Below are 27082 nucleotides of genomic sequence, written 5' to 3' on the forward strand. Positions count from 1 at the left end.
TCACGTCACTAATGCGGCGCAGCACTTTGTATGGGCCAAAATACCGGCTGAGCAACATTTCACAAAGGCCACGGCGGTGAACAGGGGTCCACACCAACACTTGGTCTCCGGGACTGTAGCGCACATGCCGGTGACGGGTGTTATAGCGCCGTGCATCAGCGTGTTGCTGCTCACCGATGTTCAGCCGCGCGAGCTGGCGAGCCTCCTCAGCGCGCTGAGCAAATTCTTCGGCGTCAGTAGTTAGGTGCTCGGCGTCGTGGCATGGAAGCATAGCGTCCAGCATCGTCTGTACTTCGCGGCCGTAGTCGAGGCGAAATGGTGTGGAGCACGTTGTTGCTTGTACGGCGGTCACATAAGGCAGGATATGATCCCATGTTTTGTGCTGGACGTCGATGTACATAGAGATCATGTCTGTGATCTTGTTTAATCTTGTTTAGTCTTGTTTAATCGCTCCGTAAGGCCGTTGGACTGCGGATGGTAAGCGGTCGTCTTTCGATGCCTGGTGTTGCTTAAGTGAAAAATTTCGTCCATGCGCTGTGCCGTGAACGCCGTTCCTCTGACTGTAATTACAGTGGATGGGGCACCATGACGCAATACAATGTGACACATGAAGAACTGCGCTACCTCAGAAGCCGTGGGTCGTGGGAGCGCCTCTGTCTCGGCATAGCGGGTTAAATAGTCAGTGGCGACGATCACCTACTTGTTGCCGTTGTTTGACAGAGGAAAAGGCCCAAGAATGCCCAAGCCGACTTGGTCGAATGGCTTATGGGGTGGTTCAATGGGTTGCAATAACCCAGCGGCCTTCAGGGGTGGTGATTTTCGTCACTGACACTCACGGCAGCCGTTAACATACTGTTTGACGCTTGCCGAAAGCCCGGGCCAGTAATACATCTCGCGCACTCTAGCATGCGTTCGGGAGGAGCCGAGGTGGCCAGATGTGGGCTCGTCATGGCAAGCGAAAAGAATATCCTCCCGCAAGTCTTTGGAAACTACTAGGAGGTAGGCTCGGTCATACGGGCGGGCGTTCTTCTTATACAGCACATTGTCTCGTAGACAGAAGGACGTCAAGACGCGACATAGATGGCGTAGTATGGTTGTTTGACGGCCCTCTAAGTGGTCGATGAGAGGTCGAATTTCAGTGTCGTCACGCTGCCATGGGACCAAGTCCGGCGTAGTAAGGGCGCCTTGGAAGCCGTCGTCGTCCTCTGACTGTCGACTGACAGATTCGGCGGGAGCACGCGACAACGTGTCGGTGTCTTCGTGCTTGTGGCCAGACTTGTAAGCTATGGTGACGTCGAATTCCTGTAGCCGCAAGCTCCAGCGTGCCAGCCGTCCTGAAGGATCGCATATGTTCGCCAACCAACATAGACAATGGTGGTCTGTCACCACTTTGAAGGGACGGCCGTAGAGATACGGGCGAAACTTCGTGATCGCCCAGAGGACCGCGAGACACTCTTTTTCTGTAGTAGAGTAGTTCGCCTCGGCACGGGAAAGCGAGCGGCTAGCATAAGCTATTACTCTTTCAATGCCGTCTTGACGTTGGACGAGTACTGCGCCAAGGCCAATGTTACTGGCGTCAGTATGCACCTCGGTGTCAGCCTCTTCGTCGAAATGTGCCAGGACAGGTGCTGACTTTATGCGTTGCCGTAGTTCAGCGAAGGCCGCCTGTTGCTCATTCGTCCAGGCAAATGGCGTGTCATCCCTGGTAAGGCGAGTCAGGGGTTCCGCAATATTCGACAAGTTGTCAATGAAGCGGCGGTAATACGCAGACAGCAGGAGGACGAAAAGCTGCTACCGCGGAAAGCTTGTCGGGATCCGGTCGAACTCCTTTGGCACTTACGACTTGTCCGAGAAACTTGAGCTCTTCATAACCGAAGTGGCACTTCTCTGGTTTAAGCGTGAGATCAGCCGATCGGTGTGCTTCTAGCACATGCCGCAGGCGATGAAGATGTTGCTCAAATGTTTCAGAAAAGACAACTACGTCGTCAAGATAAAGAAGGCATGTCTGCCACTTCAATCCGGCGAGGACAGTATCCATCCTTCACTGGAGCGTTGCTGGGGTTGAACACAAACCGAAAGGGAACACTCGGAATTCGTAAAGGCCTTCGGGAGTCACAAAGGCAGTTTTCTCCTGGTCTCGTTCTTCTACCTCGATCTGCCAGTATCCACTTTTAAAATAGAGTGACGAAAAATACTGGGCACGCCGCAGTCTAACTAGTCGTCGATACGTGGCAGTGGGTACACGGCCCTTTTAGTTACGTTGTTGAGCTTCCGGTAGTCATCGCAAAAGCGTAGCGTTCCGTCTTTCTTTTTGACAAGAACTACCGGAGACGACCATGAGCTGTTCGATCACGCCGTCTTCAAGCATCTCGTGTACTTGCGTACGAATCGCTTGTACAGCCCAACCGCGTGTACTTGCGTACACGTGGTAAGGCTGCTGGCGTATCGGGCGTGCGTCGTCACATGTGATGATCCTGTGCCTTGTAACTGAAGTAAGGCGTACCTTAGGAGATTGCGAAGCATTCCCTGAATTCAAGCAAAAGCTCGTGCAGTGCTGCGTGTTTGTCGTTAGATAACTCTGAATAAATGTGGACGTTGCCCAGTGACTCGTCAGCCATCGTCAATGGTTCACGGGCAAAACATTCAGCAACGTGTTCTATTTCTATTTCTTCGGCAAACGCTATCGAAGTACCGCGGAAGAGGTGTCGATGCTCGTTGCTGAAGTTGGTGACTAGCAACTTAGATCGGCCATCACGAGGCTGTAGCACACTCCTGGCCGCACAAACACCTTGCGTCAGTAGATGCGCTAAGTTACTTTCTGCGACCACTCCACCTTCGCGCATTCTACCGCACATCACTTCGACTAGAACACTGGCTTGTGGAGGAAGCGTAACACTCTCGGCGGAAACACGAAGCGCGTCGTCACGTCGTTTGTCATCGTCTGTGTCGATTGCTTGGTCGGCTGAGAAGGTGACTACACCTCCCCGTAAGTCAATAACCGCGCCGTATTCCTGCAGGAAGTCAACTCCGAGAATCACATCGCGGGAACATTCGCGTAGGACAAGGCAACTCGCCACGAATGTCGATCCTCGAATTCGAACTCTTGTCGTGCAGGATCCCAGTGGAGTACCGACGTAACCGCCAGCCGTACGAATCTGCGAGCCATGCCAAGGGGTAATTACTTTCTTCAGAAACGTCGCCATCTTCCCGCTTTTATAATAATAATAATGATAATAATAATAATAATAATAATAATAATAATAATAATAATAATAATAATAATAATAATACTTTATTGATGACTTGAGTATATTACAATGCAAGAATCGGGCCTGCCAAAGCCGCAGTGGGCTTGAACGGGAGTGCCTGGCAGACAGCGACAGAGCCATTAGTAACACATCATGCGTAGCTTGTAGACAACATTGAAAACAAAATAAAAAATAAAAACAAAAAAACATGACAGACTTCTGATCACGCATTAATGTGTCTAAGAGCCTTTCTGAAACCACATTTCGTCTTCACGTCTTGTATGCTTTGCGGAAGTAAATTAAGCATTGCAGAGACGTAATAGTTAGGGAGTCTTCGACCATATCTCGTCTTACAGCGGGGTGTAACATAAGGATTCTTTGGTCTCAGGCAATCAACAGGATCATAAGAAATTTTATACTGGCTTATCCAAAAATTCTTTAAGACTACAGTTTCTAGCAGCAAAGAATTGAAATCAGGTAAAGACAAAGTTTTAAACACATCAGATTTGGGGGAGACATCATATGCAACATGCTTCAGAATACCACGAAGGACGAAATTGACCCGGTTTACCAAATGTTGAACGCCATGACCCATGACATATCCCATACCGGATTACACTGTAGCATAAGGCATGTACTACAAGCTTTCGGACAGACATGTAAAATTTAATATTATACAAAATAAGAGAGTAATTTATTAAGACTAATAATAAGACAGTAATAACAATTTCAATTATACAAATATTAAGACAGACAGCATGTAAAATTTAATATTATACAAAACACAAGACACTGCGCGAAGTTTTTGACAAATATGTGCAAAATGAGAATTCCAGGATAAATCACTGTCAAAAAAAAACACCAAGGTATTTAATTGAACGAGCGTATTGCACAGGGTCACGCAAATAGGGATTGCATTTGTGATGTGTGCAAATATAATGGGGACGATAGGGTAACTTGCTTCATAGGGTTGTGGAAACAGATTAGTTGAGTTTTGGACGACCGATATCGACTACATTATTCCGAAACCAGTCCATAATTTTTGTTGTTGCCATTTGTGAAGAGTAGATGGCGTCAGTGTAACTTCGAGCGTATAAAACAAGGACACCGTCATCAGCTTACTGATATAATTTGGCGTTCACAACATTAGATAAATCGTTCAAATATAAGTTAAATAATAACGGACTTAAAATTGAACCTTGGGGGACGCCAACTTTAATTTCGGTCCGGTTGCTACGAAATCTTCTAATAGACACAGGTTGGTGTCTGTTAGATAAGAAGTTTTTCAGAATCCACAAAAACGCACCCCGAAAGCCTAGCAATGAAAGTTTGGTTAGTAGTATACTATCACAGACGCTGTCAAACGCTTTTTGGATGTCGTGAAACAGTGCACAAGCAATCTGATTGTGTTCATACGCAGAGTTTAGTGTATCGGAAAAATCTTCGACAGCAACTGTGTGCCCCGATTCGGCACAAAGCCATACTGGCTAGGGGATAACATGCTATGCTTGCTTATAAAGCTGCTCATTGTCTTGAGCAGATATTTTTCCAATATCTGCCCAACGCATGAAAGGATATAAATAGGCCGGTAGTTTTCGATTTTGTTTCGTGCGCCAGTTTCAAAAAGAGGAATGACCAGCACTTTTTTCAGATTATCGGGAATGATACCAGTGGTAATAATATTGTTCAAAATATACAGAATAGAATATAGAATAGTTCACTCCGGTATCCACTAAAGCGCTAACAGCGTAACCGTCGATCACCACCGGTATGTCGAGCGACAGCCGGTCATTCCGTTCACTGCAGTTCATGTCGGACCGGTACCCTTCGTTACTGGCGTCGTTCGGAGGTCTTCAGTGCGTCGACTGCCAGCGGCCTCGCCCCTAGAGTTCGCTGTAGTTAGTTTTCCCGGCGGGAACTTGGCGACCTTCCGCTCGAATACCGCTGGAGCGATGGTGAAAATCGCCTTGGCGACGGCGAGCGCGACTGCCGCCCGGTAGGCGGTAGCATGCGTTGCTGAGCCAGATATTCTTCAATGTCCCGAGGTCGTTGGCCCAGTCGGGGTGGTGGCGAGTAGGCGGAAAAGCCCCGCAACCCAAGGCGTCGGTATGGGCACTGGCGGTACAAATGATCTGTCTCACCACAGTGGAAGCACAGAGGACGGCGATCCGGAGTGCGCCAAACATCTGACTTCCGAGGGGACATGCGTCGATCGTCGGCGTAATTTACCGGTTGCTCTTGTGGAAGCACAACCGGAGGAGCTGCACGGGGAAACGGTGGAGGCGTGCGTCGTTCCACCATGTACGGCACCGGTTGGGCTGGTGGGAGTGCAACTGGATGAGCGGCCTGAACAAACAGTGGCGGGGACGAAGCAGGCTTTCTCAATACTCCTGCGTAGGTCGCACGGTGGTGTACAGAAGGTGCAGGCGCGGTGTTATCAAAAGGAATGGTGGACCGGAGCACTTGGTGCACTTCATTTCTTATAACACTCGCAATTGAGCTCACCGTGGCTTGTGGAGTGCCGTAAACCTTCAGTATCTCTTCGCACACAACGGTGCGGATGAGGTCTCGAAGGATGTCATTGTGGCTTCCGGTGGCCGTGGACATGTCCGTAGTCGCGTTCACTTGCCCCTCGTAAAAGTTAGAGCGCTGCTGAAGCATCTTCTTCATACTGACAGCCTCAGATAGAAATTCGGCGACAGCCTTCGGGAGATTACGCACCAGACCAGCGAAGAGCTGCTCCTTCACCCCTCGCATCACACCGGTGACTGAACTTCTTGTCCTCGGTCATTCCTGGGTCTGCTCGTCTGAAGAGGCGCGTCATATCTTCGACGAACGCGGTAACGCTTTTGTTGGGAAGCTGGTTTCGGCCCTGAATTGCTCGTTCGGCTCGTTCGCGGCGATCAGGACTGGCGTAGGTGTCCAGTAGATGACGGCGGAACTCGCACCATGACGTCAGTTGCTCCTCACGGTTTTGAAATCACGTACGCGCGCCGTCCTCCAGGCAGAAGCAAACATTCCTACGTTTAGTCGCGTCGTCCAATTCATTGTATACGGCAACGCGCTCGAAGTCGGTCATCAAGTCTTCGATGTCTTCGAAGACGTCTCCATGGAACGACTTCGGCACCAGTGGATTCTGAAGTGTATACTTGTTACTTGTATATACTACTTGTATATAGCAAAGGCGCGCTCCGATCGGGCCCGGTGACGGCAGCGGATACCTATCGGCCGTACGACGCAACTTCAACACAGAAAGCTTTTTATTGGTTTAATATCCCGTTGTTATAGCAACCGGCGGTTCGCGGGAAAGCCGAAATGATTGAGTGACGCACGAAAGTAGGTCAACGGGGAGAGGGCATGCGCGCGTTCCTTGTCGGCGGACGCTCTCGCCTGCGTTCTAACTGAAGTTGCGTCGTTCCGCCGATAGGCATCCGCTGCTGTCACCGCCCCGATAGACGCGCGCCCTTGCTACTTTATCTGGTCGATCGAGTCTAGCAAGCAAGCCGAGAAGTGTCCCCACCTAAAGAATATATATCTTACACCGTGGTATGTACACCTGAAGACGATGATGAACTGCACAGTTAGCACTAAAATATATATATATATATATATATATATATATATATATATATAAAGTGAACGAGAAGAAAGGGAACCGCGGGGCCCGATTTTTAAGAAGCATATCATAACAAGCCAACAAACAATAACACCAAGGACAACATAGGGGAATTTACTTGTTTTTATTAACTGAATTAGAGAAATGATAAATTAATGAAAATGAAAATGGATGAAAAAACAACTGTCCGCAGGTGGGGAACGAACCCACGTCTTCGCATTACGCGTGCGACGCTCTCACCATTGAGCTACCAATGACGAGGGCTCTACATAACGAGGGCTCGAATCCGGCAACAATGATGCCTGTAGGTAGCATATGTGGGTTTATTGACCAGTTGCCATCACCCAAAAAAAGAAAAAGAAAAGATCACGTGCTCGTGACGCCTGCGGCAGAAAGGATGTTCCACATCCGCCCTATGGTTTGTGAGTGGTTGCGCGGGCTAGCACTCCCAGGGTTAGTTCTAGTTGTAAAACATAAATACCCCAGAAAGTGGATGGGAAAACGGTTCCGCGGTAGCTCAATGGTGAGAGCATCGCACGCATAATGCGAAGACGTGGGTTCGTTCCCCACCTGCGGACAGTTGTTTTTTCATCCATTTTCATTTTCATTAATTTATCATTTCTCTAATTATATTATTAAGAACAAGTAATTTCCCCTATGTTGTCCTTGGTGTTATTGTTTGTTGGCTTCTTATGATATGCTATATATAAGCTAAAAAAAGTGCTGGCGCATGTAGAACAGCGAAAACATTTTCATTTCGACGTTTCGGCCGGGGTCTGGCCTTCATCAACAGTACAATTGCAAGCACACAGAGCTCAATTTATACATTTTCTCTGTAACCAAAAAAAGAGAAAAGATATCTGGTGTATGACCACGGGCACGTGCACATTTAGTGACGTCATGCATACCAACAAGTGCATTGGCTCATGTCAAACTCAACAGAAATGGGAGAGAGCGAGACATCAACGTGACTAAAAACTTCGCGCGCATATACAGTGGCGCTATAATGTGACTCCAAACCTGCGCGTACATACCATTGCGTAAAAATTAATTAATAGGTAATTTGTGAGTAACTCAAGCGTGAACAGGTGCACATTCAGTCGTGTACACAAGGCGAGAACATACAACAGATAGAGTCATTCAGGCGCGTCGAGAGCTGAGAGATAAATGTAAGTTGATAGCGCGGAAAATGTAGTCCCAGGAAAAAAGACAAACAAGTAGACGCTTCTCCTTCCCCGCACGGCGGCCGGTCTCGTTCGGCGCCCGATGAGTTCCCGCCTTCCCCTACTAAGCGTTGGCCCATTGCCAACAGCTCGAGCCCAAGATCAGACGATGAACCAGCCACTGCAGATGGTACTCCGCCAAAAACCGACTCATCTCCTTGCAAAAGCCAACGGCGACCCGCTAGACCGAAACGCCCCTAGAAAAGCACCTCCACTAACAGCCCGAAGGTCAGCAGACCTCTCCGTCGCCGAAATCATGACCCCGCTGAAATTGCCTGCCCTCCAAGCGGCTATTATGAGCTGAGACGGACTTGAGCAAACAGCAAAAAAACACCTGATGGTTAATGACGGCAAGCAGATTCCATGTCTCCTGCAAACAATGGCGTCTCCAAAAAGTTTTTAAAGGTGAGAAAAATCATTGAAGAAAGGATTAGACAAGCATACCATGTTAGGACACTTAAACTTTACCGAACTCACAAAATTGCCCCAAAAGGGTTACGCGTTTACCTTAAACAATCTCTTTCTGAAATGTCAGCTGAAAACACAGTGAAGTGGAAATATGTATTGAGCAATGCCTCGTTACAGCCATTGGACATAATCATTGCTCATGATAAATCTTGTTTGTCTGCGTTGTTGCAAGAGGAGGAGTGTTTTTTTTTTTCAAAAAACATTCCCTAACGGAGAATGAGTTTTTCTTGTTGGAAAAGTATTCATTGTGCAAGCAGACGTTCAGGGCGTGATTTACATGATAAGCAGGCGACACGAAAACGATCCGGTGAACGGCAAAGCAGAGCGAGCGCGAGCACCAACAACACTCTTCGTCCTCGTCTTTCACTTGCGTCCGTGTTTTTCGCTACAATTACCCCCCGGTGAAAAGGGAGCCAACTTGGCGACCTAAGGAAACTTCCATACAGGCGGTTTGTAGTGCGGTTTCAGCCCTTCCACGTGAACCCTGTCACGGCCGCGGCGCCGTTGGTCCGCAGATGGCGGAAGGGGCTCAATGACATAATTCACAGGGGACGTCTGACGTAGAACCCGGTAAGGGCCGTCATCCTTAGGCAGCAGCTTTGTGGAAAGGCCGGGAGCGGAGAAGGGAACGCGGAGCCACACCAATGTGCCAGGTGAATATGACGGCGAAGAGGAGCTACGGTCGTGAGAGTCTTTCTGGCGGGCCTGGTCTTGCGAGGTAAGGGAGCGCGTGAGCTGGCGGCATTCCTCGGCATAAGTGGCTACTTCAGATAGAGTCGTGGATTCGGAGGCATCGGGGCGATATGGGAGGATAGTGTCCATGAAGAAGGAAGGCTCACGGCCGTAAAGAAGAAAGAATGGGGAGAATCCTGTGGTAGACTGAGGGGCGCTGTTGTAAGCGTAGGTAACGAAGGGTAAAATCTGGTCCCAATTGACATGGTCAGCGGAAACGTACATGGCAAGCATGTGGCCTAGTGTACAATTAAAGCGCTCAGTCATGCCGTTGGTTTGGGGTGGTAGGCGCTGGCAATGCGATGAAATATGTTGCATTCACGTAGATGAGCTCCAACGGCTTCAGAGAGGAAGGAATGTCTGAGATCGCTCAGTAGCTCACGAGGCGCGCCGTGCCGAAGAACGAGATTATGGAGGATGAACAAGGCCACGTCACATGATGTGGCAGACGGAAGCGCTGAAGTTTCGGCGTAGCGCGTGAGATTGTCCACAGCGACTATTTCCCAGCGGTTGCCATTTGAAGTACTCGGAAGGGGTCCGTACAAATCAATTCCGATGCGGTCGAAAGGCCGGGTGGGACAGGGCAGGGGTTCAAGTGGGCCAGTCGTTGAGTAAGGTGGGTCCTTGCGGCGTTGGCACACAGAGCATGAGCGGACGTACTGTCGGACGAAGCGCTACATTGCACGCCAGTACTACCGACGCCGCAGGCGTGCGTAGGTCTTTAATACGCTGGCATGGGCGCATTGGGGGTCCGCATGAAAGGAGGCACAGACGTCGGAACGTAGACGGCGAGGGATCCCGAGGAACCATTTACGGCCCTCAGATAGGCAATTGCGGTGGTACAGAAGCCCATCGCGGATGGTAAAGTGACGAGCAGTTCGTCAAAGCGTGGGGTTGGTGATACGCAGCGATGGCTCAGACAGGAACTCTAGGAGTGAGCCTATCCAAGGATCCTCGCACTGATCGGATGGCATGTCGGCATATATGAGGGACGACGAATCGTAGCTGAGGACAGACGCAGCTCCAGGCTCATGGGCTAGTGGAGAGTGGGAAAGGGCGTCCTGCATCTGCATGTTTACGGCCAGACCTGTAGACGACGCGAATGTCATAGTTTTGCAGATATAGTGCTCAACGAGCTAGGCGACCAGATGGATTGAGGGACGACAGCCAGCACAGGGCATGATGATAAGTCACGACTTCGAAAGGTCGGCCGTAGACATAAGGTCGAAATTTTGTGATCGCCCAAACGATGGCTGGACATTCTTTCTCAGTAACAGAATAGTTTGCTTCTGCTCTAGTGAGAGTGCGGCTGGCGTAAGAGACGACGTGCTGTCAAATCCAGACTTGCGGTGGGCCAGAATAGCACCAAGGACGACAACACTTGCGTTCGTGTGGATTTCTGTAGGAGCGTCCAGATCAAAACGGCGCAAAATAGGAAGGGAAGTTAGGAGGTGGCGTAAATTTGCAAATGCGTCGTCGAAAGCGGGAGACCAAGCCGATACGTCTTGGTTGTAGGCACAAAGCTGTGTCAAAGAAGCGACGATGGACGCAAAGTTGCGGACGAACCGGCGAAAATATGAACAAAGGCCGATAAAACTGCGAAGCTGTTTCATTGTAGTCAGCCGAGGAAACTCGGCGACGGCTCGAAGCTTCGTAGGGTCGGGAAGAACGCCATCCTTGCAAACAACGTGGCCTAAAATGGTGAGGCGGCCTGCAGCAAAATGGCACTCCTTCAAATTGAGCTGTAGCCCAGCATCTGTAAGACAAGTCAGAGCACTTGTGAGGTGGTGAGATGAGAATCGAAGTCCCTCTAAAAGAGACTATGACGTCATCAAGATAACACAGGCTCGTGTGCCATTTGAGCACGAGAAGGATGTTGTCCATGAGGCGTTCGAAAGTGCCAGGCGCATTGCAAAGGCCGAATGGCATCACGTTAAACTCATATAACCCATCGGGAGTGACAAATGCAGTCCTTTGGCGGTCAGCCTCTTCCATAGGTACTTGCGAGTACCCCGATCGAACATCCAAGGAAGTAAAAAACTCTGCTCCTTGCAGGGAGTCGAGGGCGTCGTCGATTCGGGGCAGAGGATAAACATCTTTGCGTGTGATTTTGAAGGGGCAGATGACGTGGCAGATGACGATAACCAATTCGTAACATAAATGGTTCCAGAAAAGTTCTCAATCGTGAGAATGGCAAAAGGAAGCAGGAAGTTCCTGCGAGAGGCGAAGGCTTCGGAGGGTGAAAACGGAGCTGTAGAATTGGGCGCGGAGGAGCAAGAGAAAGGCACAAGAGCATCAGAGAAAGGAGGTGTATCAGTGTCCACGCCGACGACCACTCGGGGAAAAGGAGAGAAACACGGCTCACATGGAGCATCACATATCGGCGACAATGCAAGTTCAGCACGCGCACATTCAACAACGGCTAGATGTGTGGAAAGAAAATCCCAGCCCAGAATTACGTAGTGTGAGCATGGTGTCAACACGACAAATTCAACTACATATAAAACATCCTGAATGACAAGCCGAGCCGTGAACGACACACAAGGCTGGACGTGGTGTGCGATTGCCGTACGCTGGGAGACGTCAGAAAGCGGAATCGTAATTTTTCTCAACTGCTGACATAGTTCACCCCTGAGCACACATACAGCAGCTCCGGTTGTGGGTGTGACTGTACAAGCGCCCTCAATACACACGTTGACCTCGTTAGCAGGAAAACACCGAGGCCCTGCAGTTTTCGACACGAGCGCAGTTCTTGCCTCCGGAACTGCGATGATCAGTTTTTCGCTTGGACGCACTGGGTGCGACAGAGCATGAGCGAAAGTGAACGACAACGTCGGAAAGGTGACCGGCGTGAGCCGAAGGCGCGTTGACCTGACGAGACAGATTCAGCCGCCGGGCCAGACGAAACCGGGTGTGGTGTTGGCTCCGGACGAGCGTAGCCTGGACTTCAGTCGCCGTTACGTGCGTGGAAGTCGCGGCGATAGCAAAACCGTGCGACATGGCCAGGAAGGTGGCAGAAATAGCAGATCGGCCAGTTGTTTGCAGTACGCCAAGGGTTTGCAGGTGATGGGGTGGGACGCAAAACAGGGAGCGGGGCCGCACGTACAATAGGCCGCGCCACGTAGAAGGCGCTTGATGGTTGCCCGGGATCTCTGGCAAAGGAAGCCCGAGGCCTGGCTGCCATTTCAGCATAGGTCACAGGGGCAGAGACAGGCGGATGCTGTTGTGAATGTGGCATTGGGCAATAGGCAGAGCCTCGAAGACTTGCTGAATGGCGTGTCGAAGCAACGGTGCGAGTGATTGCGTAGGCTCCGGGATGCACGACACAAGGGCCCTGCCACTTCTTCGCGAACAAACTGCTGCAGCAAGGAACTGTGGTCAAATGAATCATCGCGGATGGTTAGAGCCGAGATGTTGGTCGTGTCGAAGTTAGAGCGCCGCGTGGAAATACGTTGTTTCCTCAGCTTTTTGAAACTTTGGCAGAGCTGAATCACGTCGGCGACCGTGCAGGAGTTCTTCGCAATGAGCATGTGGAAGGCGTCGTCCTGAATGCCTTTCATAATTCGTCTGATTTTGTCAGCCTCCCTCATGGAAGAGTTGATGCGGCGGCAGACGACATCTTCAATGTAGGCGGGAAAGTTTTCGCCAGAATTCTGGGTGCGACCACGCAAGCGCTGTTCCGCGCGGAGCATGCGCACAGCGGGTCGGCCGAGTACCTCTGCGAAGGTCGTCTTAAAAGACGACGAGTTCGCAATGTCAACTTCGTGGGTGCGAAATTAAAGATGCGCAACGTCACTCAAGTAAAAGATGACGTTGGTGAGTTCGTCGACGTCATTCCACTTGTTGTGCGTGATCACTCGTTCGTAAGAGGACAGCCAGTCGTCCGCGTCGTGGTCTTCGGTGCCACTGAATGGAACAGGCTCGCGCTGCCTTGGAACGCCGGAACAGATGACGGCCGTGGGTGTCATAGCCATGTCGTCAGGCATAGCCGATGCTGGAGGTAGAGTCCGGGTACGGAGTTCCAGGGTGACGAGTGAAACTAGCAGCCTCCACCAAATGCAAGCAGACATTCAGGGCTTGATTTATATAAATAATCAGGCGACACTAAAACGGTCCGGTCAACGGCAAAGCAGAGCGAGCGCGAGTACCAACAAAACGCCAGCTAGCCATCTCAAAAGAAATGAAACTGAGGCGGGATAGCCTCTCTGAGTGATACCCAGTATTACAATCGTTTGGCAGCAACATTTCTTCGGACACGGCACAAATACAACCAACTATAGTTAACCTGTGAAATGTAAATCTTTCTCATGTTGATGCCTTGTCTAAAGGTTGACATTTTTGTCCTGCCACCGGATATTTGAACTAACATCAGCTGTACAAAGATTTGGACAACTTTTCCAGCTGTCTGAGACTTCGCGAGTATGATGACACAAATCAGGCTCCCCAAGAACGCTCGCAACTGCCGTCAGCCAGGCATTGGACTACTCCACCGCAGCGTGACAAACACCTCGACATATAAATTAAGGCAGTTCAGCAGGATGTAATATCGGAGATTACAAAGAGTAAGCCTTTTCACAGAAACCTCAGTAAAGAGACAGAAAAAAGCGTTAGGAAACCTCAGCGACAAGACACACAGTTATAAAGCCTGCGGGCAAAGGAGGCGCCATCGTAATTATGAATACCGAGTACTACATTAAAGAAGCCGATCGCCAGCTTGAGAACAAAATCTTTTGCAAACAGGTAGACACAGACCCCACTTTAGCATTTACATCAGTCGTTCGGAGGACCCTAAGTGAGCTTCTAGAAGAAAAAAAAGTTTAATGATGCCGTTGCCAAATCACTGCTTCCTCTAAGCCCGACCATAGGCAGGTTTTATATTCTACCAAAAATACATAAAGAAAATAATCCGGGCAGACGCATTGTCTCTGGAATTGGAACCATAACAGAAAAAAATTCTGGTTACGTAGATGTTCTAATTCAAGGAATTCCGCCTTAATTGGCTTCTTACATAAGAGACACCACTCACTTCCTATCCGAAATAATTGACCTTTGTATTCCCACAGGCAGCCTCTTAGTGACCCTGGATGTTGTATCCCTGTATAAAAATATATCGCGCGCGGATGGCATTCGTGCAATTGTACATGCATTTTTAGAGTGGGTGTTTGTAAAACCCATTGATTGTCAAACTCTTCAAAACCTACTAAAATTGGTATTAGAGCTAAATAATTTTCAATTTAATGAAAAACACTTCGTGCAAGTTAACGGCACATCAATGGGCACTAATATAGGTACAAACTACACCAACATATTCCTGGGTATACTGGAATCAAATTTTCTTGAGAGTTGCACGCTAGAAGTAATGTTTTACAAAAGGTTCATTGACTACATTTTTCTAATCTGGTCTCACGGCGAGGAAGAGTTGTTGAAGTTTATTTCGCAGTTCAATGCTGTCCATCCAACCATCTCATTCACCTATACATATGGAGATTCCGTAGTCACTTTTCTGGATGTTAGTGTAAGTGTGCACAACAGCAAGCTGATCACATCACTCTACAAAAAAAAAACAATTGATAAGCACCAATACTTGCATTTCCACGGTATCCATGTCAAACATTGTAAAACAGCAATCCCGTACAGCCAAGCTCTTGGTTTCGAGCGGATATATAATAAAAAAGAAGATGTTACATCGAACTCTGAACAACTGCGTAACGACTTGCTACGCCAGCGTTATCCTCCCTTAGTTATCAGCGACGCAATTAAAAAAGCAGACAACCTTGATCGCCGCGCGCTCATCAACAGCAAACCAGCTCCCCCAGATTCGCGGACTCAGCTTACTCTCACTTATTCAGCATCATATCTCATCATACCACACACTTGTAGAGCAATGCGCCAAATCGTTCCTGAACCTCCGCAGGTGGTATACAGACGGGCCACCAACCTCAGAGACGCTGTTACGTCCTCCAAAATTCACTCAGGTAACTTCAAAGGCTACGCGCCATGCGGAAAACTTCGATGCAGGCTCTGCCCCATGACGAATACCGCTAATGTGGCCAAGACCGCCACGTCTTTATTTTCATTCAATATCCAAGGGGATTACAACTGCGACACTTGCAACGTTGCATATCTCCTCGAATGCACCATTTTCCGCGCACAATGCATCGGACAAAAGGGAACCCCTATTAGGCTACGCTTTAATAATCACAAATCACATGTAAAATCTATACCACAGCTCCCCCTCTCAAAACAACACTAGGCCATCCTTTCAAAAAATTTAAGGCCTATTTTGAAATCACGATTTCCCACTCACTACGACAGACAAGCTTCCGAGTCATTTCTAATACACAAGTTAAGCTCACTTTCAAAGGGAATAAATCAAAGCATACGTAGGCTGACATGCATGCCTCCCGAATAAGAAGCATTTTTTGGCATGTTTGGAGCACCAATGAATATATTTCCTGGTTGCTTTATGTATTTCCTAACCATCATATATGACATGTGTAATAAGGCATCGCTATGAAATGATGTGTATATTTCCGCCTCATTTATTAGAAGTTCTCCTCACCCTTCTGGTGTGTTAATTAATTATTCTTGTCATAAATTTTTATTTATCTTTTACATGTTTAGTGCTCCAATGAACATTTTTCCGGATGCCCTTATGCATTTCCTAACGATCATATATGCATATACTATATGGCATGTTTATAATTGATATGAATACTTCTGCATTATTAATTACAAATTCTCGCCCATCTGTTGTGTTGATGTTTACTACTACACCTTGTCGTAGAATTTTTCATTTATCCTTTATTTTATTTTTGATACACAAAGAGAATATGTATAAGAAACAGCTTGCCCGCAAATACAAAGAATGTCACTTGTACAAAGAATGCCATAGAACGCAGTTAGTGGAATTCAGACGTCAGTGGAGGTCACAGTACAGGTGTCCCATAACCAGGTGGGGGTGCAGTGACCATCTTCGTGGTCATGCAGCAACCTCAAAAGAAAAGAAACACTATATTGGCAGCTGCCATCCCTCGCATACGCTTTGTTACCATGTGACCTCTTGGCCCTACATTCCATTGGCAGCGTCGTTCCTCCCATGTGGACACGACTGAATGTGCACCTGTTCACGTGTGGGTTACTCGTAAATTAGCTGTCAATCATTTATTAACGCCATTGTATGCACGCGCAGGGTTTGGAGTCACATTATAGCGCCACTGTATATGCGCCCGAAGTTTTCAGTCACGGCGGTGTCTCTCTCCTATTTCCGTTGAGTTTGACATGAGTCAATGTACGTGTTGGTATGCATGACGTCACTAAATGTACACGTGCCTGTGGTCATAGACCAGGTGCCATTTATTCTTTTTTTTGGTTACTGTCATATGTAAGAGGCCGCCTGTGGCACGAAAAAGAAGAGAGCACGCGATGCCCGGTGTTCGGAACGGCACGAGCTCTCGAGACGCGTGAGCCGAGGCATAATCGAGTGATGAACGGCGCTGTCCGTTGATTATCGACGTGGCTCCGGGCCAGGAAGGTCGCATCTCCAGTTACGCTCTGGCGACGGGAGACTTGGGGGTCTGGCCGAGTCCGTGACGTTGGCCGTCCAAGGTGTGGCCGTCGACCTCGGCAAGTTCGAGCGAGGCTCCTGGACTGGCTGCAGCCTCTCACGGCAGGACCGGGCACCCCAGAGAGGATCCCCCTTCCGCGGCAGACCGACACGTTCGATTCTCCTCGGGACGCCACGTCGGCACTCACGAAGAGGTTGCGACGCATCCCGACGCTAGGCCTATCCAGGTGGGCCTAAGCAACGCCGAGCGCAATCGCTGACGAGCTGACGAGCTCATCACCGACAAGCCGACGAGCTCACCGCCGACAAAAGAGACAACGCGAGGCGTTGGCACCTACGGCACTCTCAACGCTTCGGACGAGCCCGACACGTGTGCGACAAGAACTTCAAGACGACGATCCGTAAGAGACGATCCCGTTTCCGCTTTACGACGCAGTTAGGCCGGGGCCAGAGTGGCCAGACTTTGGCGAGCAAAGGAAAGGACTGACTTAGAGACATTAAGGCGGAGTTAGGCTCCCAGATAGATTCTTTTCTGGTAGTTTTGGTATTTAGTCAGAGTTTTGTATTTTGTATTGAGCAAGCATTTTTTGTTGAGTTATGTCTTTAGTTTTGAGTGCCTTCAGTTTTGAGTTACGGTTTTAGGGTTCTGTGCCGCGTGCTTCTACCGTTCTTGTAAATATTTAATCCTCGTTTGCTGTGCCGCCGGTCGTGTCTCTCCTCCATCGAGAGTAGCGCATGTACGCAACTCTGCGCCTCCCAAGCGAGTAAAGGTGACAGTTACAGAGAAAATGTATAAATTGAGCTCTGTGTGCTTGCAATCGTAGGTTTGATAAAGGCGGGACCCCAGCCGAAACGTCGAAATTAAAATGTGTTTGCTTTTCTACGTGAGCCTGCACTTCTTTTAACTTATTAAACACTGGATCCGAAGCAATCCTTCCTTCAATATATATATATATATATATATATATATATATATATATATAAGGAAAATCAGAAGCACAACTTCGCGGTTATCTTAGGTTTAATATTTTCCCAACAGTTTCGGTCGGTGGACCGACCATTTTCAAGGGATACAGGAACATCTTGCAACAGTCTTTTTATATCTTCAGGCAGAGAAAGAAGGCGCCAAAAAAAGGGTGAGAAAGGAGAGATAGAGAGATATATGACAAAGTTGAACATGCAAAAAAAAAGAAAAAAAAGAAAAAAGAAAAAAAGAAAAAAAAAACGATGGAGTTAACGGAAAGACCCCAAGACCTGGTCGTGCCAGACAAAGCAGAGGGCAAGATCGCTGTTAAGCGTGTTTCACATGCACAATTGACGGACACGCCTGTCATGTTAAGTTGAACATGCAAAAAAAAAAGGGGAGGGAGAGTTAAAAGAAGGACACCAAGACCTGGTCGTGCCTGACAAAGCAAAGGGCAAGGTCATGGTTAAGCGAGTTTCACATGCACAATTGACGGACACGCCTGTCCTGTTAAAAAAAAAAAGAAGAGAGAGAGAGAGTTAAAGGAACGACACCAAGACCTGGTGGTGCCAGACGAAGCTTAGGGCAAGGTCGCTGTTAAGTGTCTTACACATGCACAATTGGCGGACACGCCTGTCATGTTAAGTTGAGGATGCAAAAAAAAAAAGAGGGAGAGTTAAAGGCAAGAGAGTTAAAGGAAAGACACCAAGACCTGGTCGTGCCAGACAAAGTATAGGGCGAAAGACGAGAAACACGAAAGAAGAAGAAATAACCTGCAAATGTAGTAACAGCGTGGCGAATTCAGCATGAAATTGAAAAGCAAGGGCAAAACACGAGAAACACGAAATCAGAAGAAGCAGCCTGCAAATATGACAGTAACAGCGTGGCGAAATCAGCATGAAGTTGAAATTGAAAAGTAAGGGCAAAACACGAGAAACACGAAACAAGAAGAAATAACCTGCAAATATCATAGTAACAGCGTGGCAAAATAAGCATGAAATTAAAAAGCAAGGCACAATAATGTGGGTGGTTCGGTCCGCTCCCCACTGGGGTAGTGGGCATTCTTTCGACATCACACACGTGTTCGGCTTGCCTATGCGGGGATTAAGTTCTGATTTTAGCTAATTTAACTTATGGACAAAGAAACGAGAGGTTTCCCATGTGTTCATTTATGCCGTGCGTGATTGTTCTAAATTTGTGGATAAAATATGACTCTCTTTGTTCCCGTTCACGAGAAGAGCGGAAGCCTGACTGGAGAAGAGTGACACGTATTTTATCAAATGAATGCTCAGGCAGACTGATATGTTTTGAGAATGGGAGATGTGGTAGTGCGCGGGTGTGAGCTCTGTGGTTGTTTAGACGGAGTCTGAACGCGGTTCCAGTCTGGCCTATGTACTGTTGGTCGCAGACTTCACAATGGAGCATGTAGATCACATTGCTGCTGTCACAATTTAGAGGTTCCTTAATTTTGAATGCGAAATCAGAGGAAGTAGCCTTAGCAAGACAGGTTGAAGTCATGTGCTTACAGACCTTGCAGCGCGGTTTACCACAAGGTCTGCAGCCTGATTCTATGTTTTGAACCGTTGTTGTCCTAGCTCTGACGAGGATATCTCTTAGATTTCTTCCCCGGCGATAGACAACTCGGGGTGGCTCTGTGAAAATTGAAGACAAACGTGTGCTCTGCTGAATGATATTAAAGTGTTTGGCTAGGATGTTGTTCACGTGCGGTAATGTAGATGAGTAGGTGAGGATAAGGTTGGTTTGGTTTTTCGGATGGCGGGGCTTTGAGCCAGTCAAAATTTCATTTCTGTCTAAGGCTTGTGCTCGGCTTATAGCATCATCAACAATACGTTCCGGGTAGTGCTTCGCCACCAGGGCCGTTCTGAGTTCCTTTGCATGACATTGGAAGTCTTTCTCGTCAGAGCAGATGCGGTGGTATCGGTGGGCCTGTGAATACGGGATGGCTTTCTTGCAATGTTGTGGATGGCTACTTTTGAAATGAAGATATTGGTGGCGGTCTGTTGGCTTTTTATATAAGGTTGTGAATATGCGATTATCTTTAATTTGTACCGTGACATCAAGAAAGTTTACAGCTGATTTAGAATAGCTGTAAGTGAAAGCGATTGACGGATGAACTGAATTAAAATCTGCTACAAATTTGCTTAATGGTGCGACTCACTTGTTTCAGAAAGGAACGGTTTGAGGCGACTGACGTGGATGATGCCAGATAGAGGTGAAGGCATGGTAGCATCCAGTGGAGACACTTCATATGTGACAGGCGTCACCTGGCGGAGGATGCGATAAGGGCAGTAGTATCGCGAGAGGAGTTTCTCCGGAAGACCGACACGTCGATATAGAGACCAAACTAGAACAAGAGCATCGATCTGGTTCTTATACAAGGTCGCGGTGGCGCTGATCGTAACGGCACTTCTGACGTGTCTGTGAAGCCGAGAGACGAAGACGGGCAATCTGGCGTGCCTGGGTCGCTGTGGTTATGACATCTCGAGCGTACTCCGTCGGCGAGTCGAGTGTGGTCGAAAGAAGAGTCTCAAAAGGCAAGGTCGGTACGTGGCCATATAGAAGGTAGAAGGGCGAATAGCCAGCTGTGTCGTGTCGCGAGGAATTATACGCAAACGTGACAAATGGTAAAGCAGTGTCCTAGTCGCGATGATAGGAGGAAACATACATCGCGAGCATGTCAGTTATTGTCCGGTTCAGGCGTTCAGTAAGACCGTTAGTATGAGGATGGTAGGCTGTAGTAAGCTTGTGTTTAGTAGCACAGGATCGGAGTAAGTCGTCGATGACTTTGGCAAGAAAGTATCGTCCGCGATCGGTGAGAAGTTGACGAGGTGCGCCGTGGTGTAAGAGAATGTCGTGAAGCAAGAAGTCAGCGACGTCTTTAGCGCAACTGGTGGGAAGGGCTCTTGTAATAGCAAAACGGGTCGTATAGTCCGTAGTGACGGAAATCCACTTACTTCCGTCGTTCGATATAGGGAATGGTCCGAGAAGATCGATGCCAACGCGAAAAAAGGGTCGGTTGGTATATCCAGAGGCAGGATGTACCAGCAGACCAGCAGGATGTACAGCTGGTCGCAGGTACAGCAGGATGTACAGCGGAGCGGTTGAGACGGGGCCAGAAAAATCGTCGTCGAATTCGGTCATAGGTCCGAGAGATGCCAAGGTGTCCAGCAGTGGGAACGTCGTGCAGTTGCTGGAGTACAGTCTGCTGAATATGGGACGGAATGACGATTAGCAGCTCGGGCCCGTCTGGGTCCATGTTGCGGCGATACAGGGTGTCATTTTGTAGTACGAACATTTAGAGGGATGGGTCAGACGGGTCAGAGAGCAGGCGTTCGATAAGCTGCCGTAACGATTCATCGCGTCGTTGTCAGCCCCAATGTCTCTCAAGGCGGAAAGCCAGAGAACGCAGATCGGTGTGGCATCCACTAAGTCATTCGGTGCACCGACGGGGTGACGAGAGAGGCAGTCGGCGTCCTGATGTAAACGACTCGACTTGTAGACCACAGTGTATGTGTATTCCTGAAGGCGTAGGGCCCAGCGACCGAGTCGTCCGGTGAGATCCTTGAGGGAAGAAAGCCAACAAAGGGCGTAGTGATCGGCTGTAACCGTAAATGGTCGACCATATATGTAAGGTCGGAACTTGCCCACAGCCCAAATGTGGGCGAGACATTCCCGCTCAGTAATCGAATAATTGCGCTCGGATGGGGAGAGGAGGTGGCTGGCGCAGGCGATAACGTGGTTGTGCTCACGTTGGCGTTGGGCTAAAATTGCGCCGATGCCATATCCACTGGCGTCAGTGCGAATTTCTGTCGGAGCGGAGGCGTCAAAATGGGCGAGAACAGGAGGTCTTGTGAGTAGCGTGATGAGGCGCGAGAAAGAAGCCGCTTGCTCAGAGCCCCAGTAGAAAGGAACGTCTTTCGTGAGGAGGTCAGTCAGGGGACGAGCAACATGCGCGAAATTTTTCACAAACCGGCGGAAGTAATAGCAATGACCGATAAAGCTGCGAACATCGCTGGCAGAGGTTGGTACAGGGAAATTCTGCACTGCACGAACTTTAGCGGGATCGGGGCGAATGCCTGACGAATCGACGAGATGTCCGAGCATGGTTATTTGCCAGTGACCGAAGTGGCACTTGGACGAGTTGAGCTGCAGGCCAGCGGCGCGAAAAACAGAAAGCACAGATGAAAGTGGTTCAAGATGGGCCGCAAAAGGTGGAGAGAATACGATGACGTCATCGAAGTAACACAAGCAGATGGACCATTTCAATCCACGCAAGAGCATGTCCGTCATACGTTCAAATGTCGCCGGGGCATTGCACAAGCCGAAAGGCATTACCCTAAACTGATAGAGGCCGTCAGGTGTAACGAATGCGGTCTTTTCACGGTCCATTTCATCCATGGCAATTTGCTAATATCCGGAGCGAAGGTCGATTGATGAAAAATAATTGTCACCGTGAAGACAATCCAGAGCGTCGTCGATCCGTGGAAGCGGGTAGACATCTTTCTTGGTGATCTGATTTAGATGACGATAGTCCACGCAGAATCGCCAGCTGTGGTCTTTTTTTTTGACGAGAACAACAGGGGAAGCCCACGGGCTGGAAGAGTGTTCAATAATCCCTTTGGCAAGCCCTTTGTCAACTTCGCTCTGGATAACTTGTCGCTCAGAGGGCGACACCAGGTATGGGCGACGGCGTACAGGTGCCGCATCACCGGTATTTATACGATGCTTCACAACCGTAGTTTGACCCAAAGAGCGAACGTTCAGGTCGAAAATGTCAGCGTAGGACTGGAGGAGGTCACGGAGCTCTGCGGCGGATTGGGGTCGAGGTCCGCCGCAATCATCTTTGCAATGTCGTCGGCGGGGGCAGATGCAGAAGACGCAGAACGAGCACTGGTCGAAGATGTCGCAACAGATAGAGCTGCAATATGGCACTCGCGGGACGGTGACAACGTGGCAAGCGACATCCCTCGAGGAAGTACCTGAGGGCACTGGCCGAAATTGAGGATGGGAAGACTAGGTCTGATTGGCCGCTACAGAAATGACGGTGTGTGGGAAGGAGACATTGTGGGAAAGCAGGAGTGAAGTCGCGGGAGTGAGGACATAGTCACCGTCAGGAACAGGTGGAGAGGCGAAAACGGTGATGCAGGTTGCTGCTTGGGGAAGAAGACGAATAAAATCCGCAGAACAAGGCTGGGTTGGGGCTTGACCAGGAACGTCAATGGAAAGGGGTAGGTCAAGTTGGACAACACCGACTGAACAGTCAATCAGAGCGGAATGCGTGGTCAGAAAATCTAGGCCGAGGATCACATCGTGGGGGCAGCGTTCGAGCACACTAAACAAAACGGACGTGTGGCGGCCGGTGACACTGACACGTGCAGCACACATTCCGAGCACAGCTGGAGTTCCACCGTCGGCGACCTGTAGCAGTCGAGTCGGAGCAGGAGCAAGGACTTTCTTCAGACGCGTTCGCAGGTCAGCACTCATGATGGAAACTTGCGCCCCAGTGTCGACGAGTGCTGTAACAGGCAAACCATCCACATCCACGTCCAGAAGGTTCCGATCAGTAGGCAGGGTCAACAGAGGAATTTCAGGCCGGGGTGCTAGAGCAGCGTCACCTCCCGGAGCTGCCCCAGTCAGTTTCCCGTCGGAGAGCGTCGACGGTAAGCAGGGGATGGGGAACGACGCAGCTGGGGTGAACGGGAGCGGCTACTGTGCGGTGATGATGAGCGGTTAGTCGCAGTGACTCGAGCGTTCTCAGGTGCATCTTCGAACTCGGTGGAGGATAACCACAGGCGGCCGAGGATTCTGTGGGGAGCGGCGGTAGGCGGGAAAGCTTGGTCGAGAGAGGTCCGGCCAGGAACTTAGGCAGTGGCGAGAGAGGTGGCCCACACGTCCACAATAGAAGCAGATGGGTCGATCATCATGTGTGCGCCATGCGGCCGGGTTGCGATAGCTCGGGTAAGGACCGCACTAGTTCCGGTGAACAGGGGCAGAGGCAGCAGACGAAGCGAAGTCAGGACGGTTGGTGGAGTAGATGAATTGGAGACCCACATTGGAAAGTTCTTGGCGAACGACCGATTGAATGAGGGACACGAGCGGCCGGGAATCGTCAAAGCACTGCGTCACTTGTGTGGCAGGAGACGCTGCTTCAATTTCTCGTCGAACTATACGTATGACGTTCTCGGAGGGGGTGGGCTCACGCGGAAGGCGAAGGACTTCACACGTCGATGAAGCAGTTGTGTTGGGTAGACGCGTGAACTGCTGAGCTATGCGGGGACATTCATTAATGATCTCATTGACATTTGTAATGTTCTTATACACGAGAAGCTTAAACGCGTCGTCCGCTATGCCTTTTAAAACGTGACTGACCTTGTCTGCCTCTGTCATGTTTTTATCCACCTTGCGGCAAAGAGCCAAGACGTCCTGGATGTACGCCACGTAAGATTCAGTGGACGTCTGTGCACGGGTCCCAAGGTCCTTCTGAGCAGCACGTTGGCGGCCGATGGGCTTGCCGAACAAATCACGAAGCTTCTGTTTGCATTGCTCCCAACTGGTAATCTCTTCCTCATGTGTCTCGAACCAGACCCGTGCCGGTGTTTTTTTTTTGAGGTAGTATATGACGTTGGCCAGCATAAGCATGTTATCCCACCTGTTGTTGGCGCAGACCCGTTCGTAATCTACCGACCAGTCATCGACGTCAACGTTGTCAATCCCAGAAAACATGCCAGGGTCGCGGGGCTGGGTTAGGATAACCGTCGGTGGCGTCGACGGGGCCGCGGTTGAAGACTCCCCTTCGGATGACATGGCGGCCAGGTTACGTTCGCTGCTGAGCTCCGTCTTGCGCAAGTGACTACCCCGCACGTCCACCAATAATGTTACGGGAAGGAAGAAGCGTACTGGTATTTACAGATGGGTTTTAATGGCTGCGCAGAGAAGCGAAACCCATAATCTTTGTCATCTCGCAGGGCACCAACCATGTCCTCTTCTTCCCACAGTACATACTGTGACAATATATAATAAATTTAAGTGGATAGCGGGGAAAATACAGTACCAGGAAAAAGGATAAACAAGTGCGCCTATATATGTTTTTCAAAAAAGGGAAAAAAGACGAACGTTTATGGCATATTTACTGACGGACATTTCGGCCGGAGGACCAGCCTTCGTCGGAGTGAATACAAGTGTGGTTGTGTTACAGGTATATATAGAGACACGAGACACTTATCGCGTTGTCCCACACGACATGCGCACAATCAAACCCGTCACAGTACGGTGACAAAATGAAAAAAAATTGAAAAAAAATGGCCGGGCAGTTCTAAAATTCACAGTATATATATATAGATGGAAATCATCACCACATATAATCACATAATCATGCGGTGTTAAAAAAGTACAAGCTGCGCACGAGTGTATAACATGAACGCGAGTGCTGTCTTCCGCCCTGTGGCAGAAAGCAGGATTAAAAAATGCGCCCGTGGACAGATTTAACAATGCACACGTGGACAAAAACCTGTGTATCATGTATTCACAAAAGGTAATAACTTCCCAGTGCTGCAATTATACAATAGTCAGTCAACACGTGACCCATGCAGAGAATGTCATAGCCGTAGCTGCCAGTCACCGGGCACAAACACAAGCTTTCAATTTAGAAAACCTCGTATAAGCAGCCACAGTGAGCACGTACACAAGCAATATATATATACATAAGAACTGTTCAATGTGAGTTGCTGATGCAGGTTAGTTTTCCGATGTTTTCGTTAATACCACAAGAAAGGGCGTTGAACTTGTATATCAGCTAAGATTCGCGGACTAAACGATCGTGGTGGGAAGGAAAACCAGATTCCAATATAGCCACTCTGATACTGCCAAAAGTGTGCCCAGTAAAGCACAGGTGTTTTGATAGCGGAAGGTGTGGGAGATGCTTTGAGTGAGAACGATGATTATTGAATCGGATTCTGAACGGCGTTTCGGATATATATATATATATATATATATATATATATATATATATATACACGACAAAAAGGATAAACAAGTGCGTATATATATATATATATATATATATATATATATACGCGCACTTGTTTATTCTTTTTCCTGGTACTGCATTTTCCCCACTATCCACTTATCTCTCAGCTCTAGGCGCAACTGCATGACACGTTGTGTGTTCTCGCCGAACCTTCTGTAATTCGATTGCGTGCCGTACGCGCATGATGTTCAAATCCACGAATATTAAAGAAAATCGAATCAGAGTTGACGAAAAGGTAACTTTGCGGCCGGCGGGAGCCGCATCTACAACCTCCGCATTACACATCCGTTGCACTACCAATTACACTCCGCCGACTGCTGTCGATCAGTCCACTAACATGGGCATTTAAGTTTAGTGGATCTAGCCCTGATGATGATGATGATTTATTGGCCTCCGCTATGAAACGGGGCGGTGACAAATAGTCACTTGGCCTGTGTGATTTATTCAGATATGTTATACATGTTTTTATCTGGAATTTTTGTATACACTTCATTATTCTCTTTTTTGTCAATATCTACCTTTACCTCTACCTATGACTAAGAGATCAGCTCACGTCGTATGAATCGCTTCCCTGCTTTTTATTGTGATAGCAATTATAAGGACACTTCAAGCGGATGTTTGCCGTCGGCGTCGCCGTGAGGTTCCGTATAAAGTCCAATGGCGATAAAATCGTCGCCGCGCGCCATATGTGCGAGTGAATGCGCGCGGGGGACGCGCGCCTTCACGGAGAGCGAGCGCACAGCGGGGAGAAAACGCGGCAGCAGTCGCGCAAAAGGCCGTGGGGGTAAGGGAGGGAGAGAGGGAGGGGGCCGACGCTGTGTTGTGGCACCGAATGCGTATCTTGCAACCGGGCGCAAGGGGAACTGGCCACGTAATTTCCCCCGCGAACGGAGAAAAGCGGGATGGCAGAGCGCGAGGGAGGAAGGGGGGGGGGCGGCATTTACTTTGCCAACAAATGCGTTCTTGTACTTTTCGCCTGTGCCAGCTGTCGGTGTTGTCGCGCGCATCGTATCTTGAAAGCGATCGCCACACGGCTCTGACCTTTGTATGCGCTGTGCGTACGCCGCTCAGTTTCCGCTGAAGCGATAGACCGCACGAACCTTCACTCGCTACGGTGGCCGCGCTTCCCCACGCCCGGGTTTTGACAGTGGTTGTATGTGGTCATCGAGTCTATTCATGTTTGCTTGAGCGCGCTGACACCACGCTTGTTAATTCAG

At 49.0% G+C, this 27082-nt stretch overlaps 1 protein-coding gene and 1 non-coding gene across 2 annotated transcripts in view; both read left to right on the forward strand.

Moving 5' to 3' along the window:
• LOC125947482 (uncharacterized) overlaps positions 1-27082 on the forward strand; it is a 107814-nt gene that overhangs the window by 69019 nt on the left and 11713 nt on the right. The window lies entirely within an intron of this gene.
• Positions 7371-7442, forward strand: Trnam-cau (transfer RNA methionine (anticodon CAU)). Its single transcript has one exon. It is a non-coding gene; the product is annotated as a tRNA-Met (tRNA).

This window comes from Dermacentor silvarum, chromosome 8 (assembly GCF_013339745.2).
Source record: "Dermacentor silvarum isolate Dsil-2018 chromosome 8, BIME_Dsil_1.4, whole genome shotgun sequence".
NCBI classification, from domain to species: Eukaryota; Metazoa; Arthropoda; class Arachnida; order Ixodida; family Ixodidae; genus Dermacentor; species Dermacentor silvarum.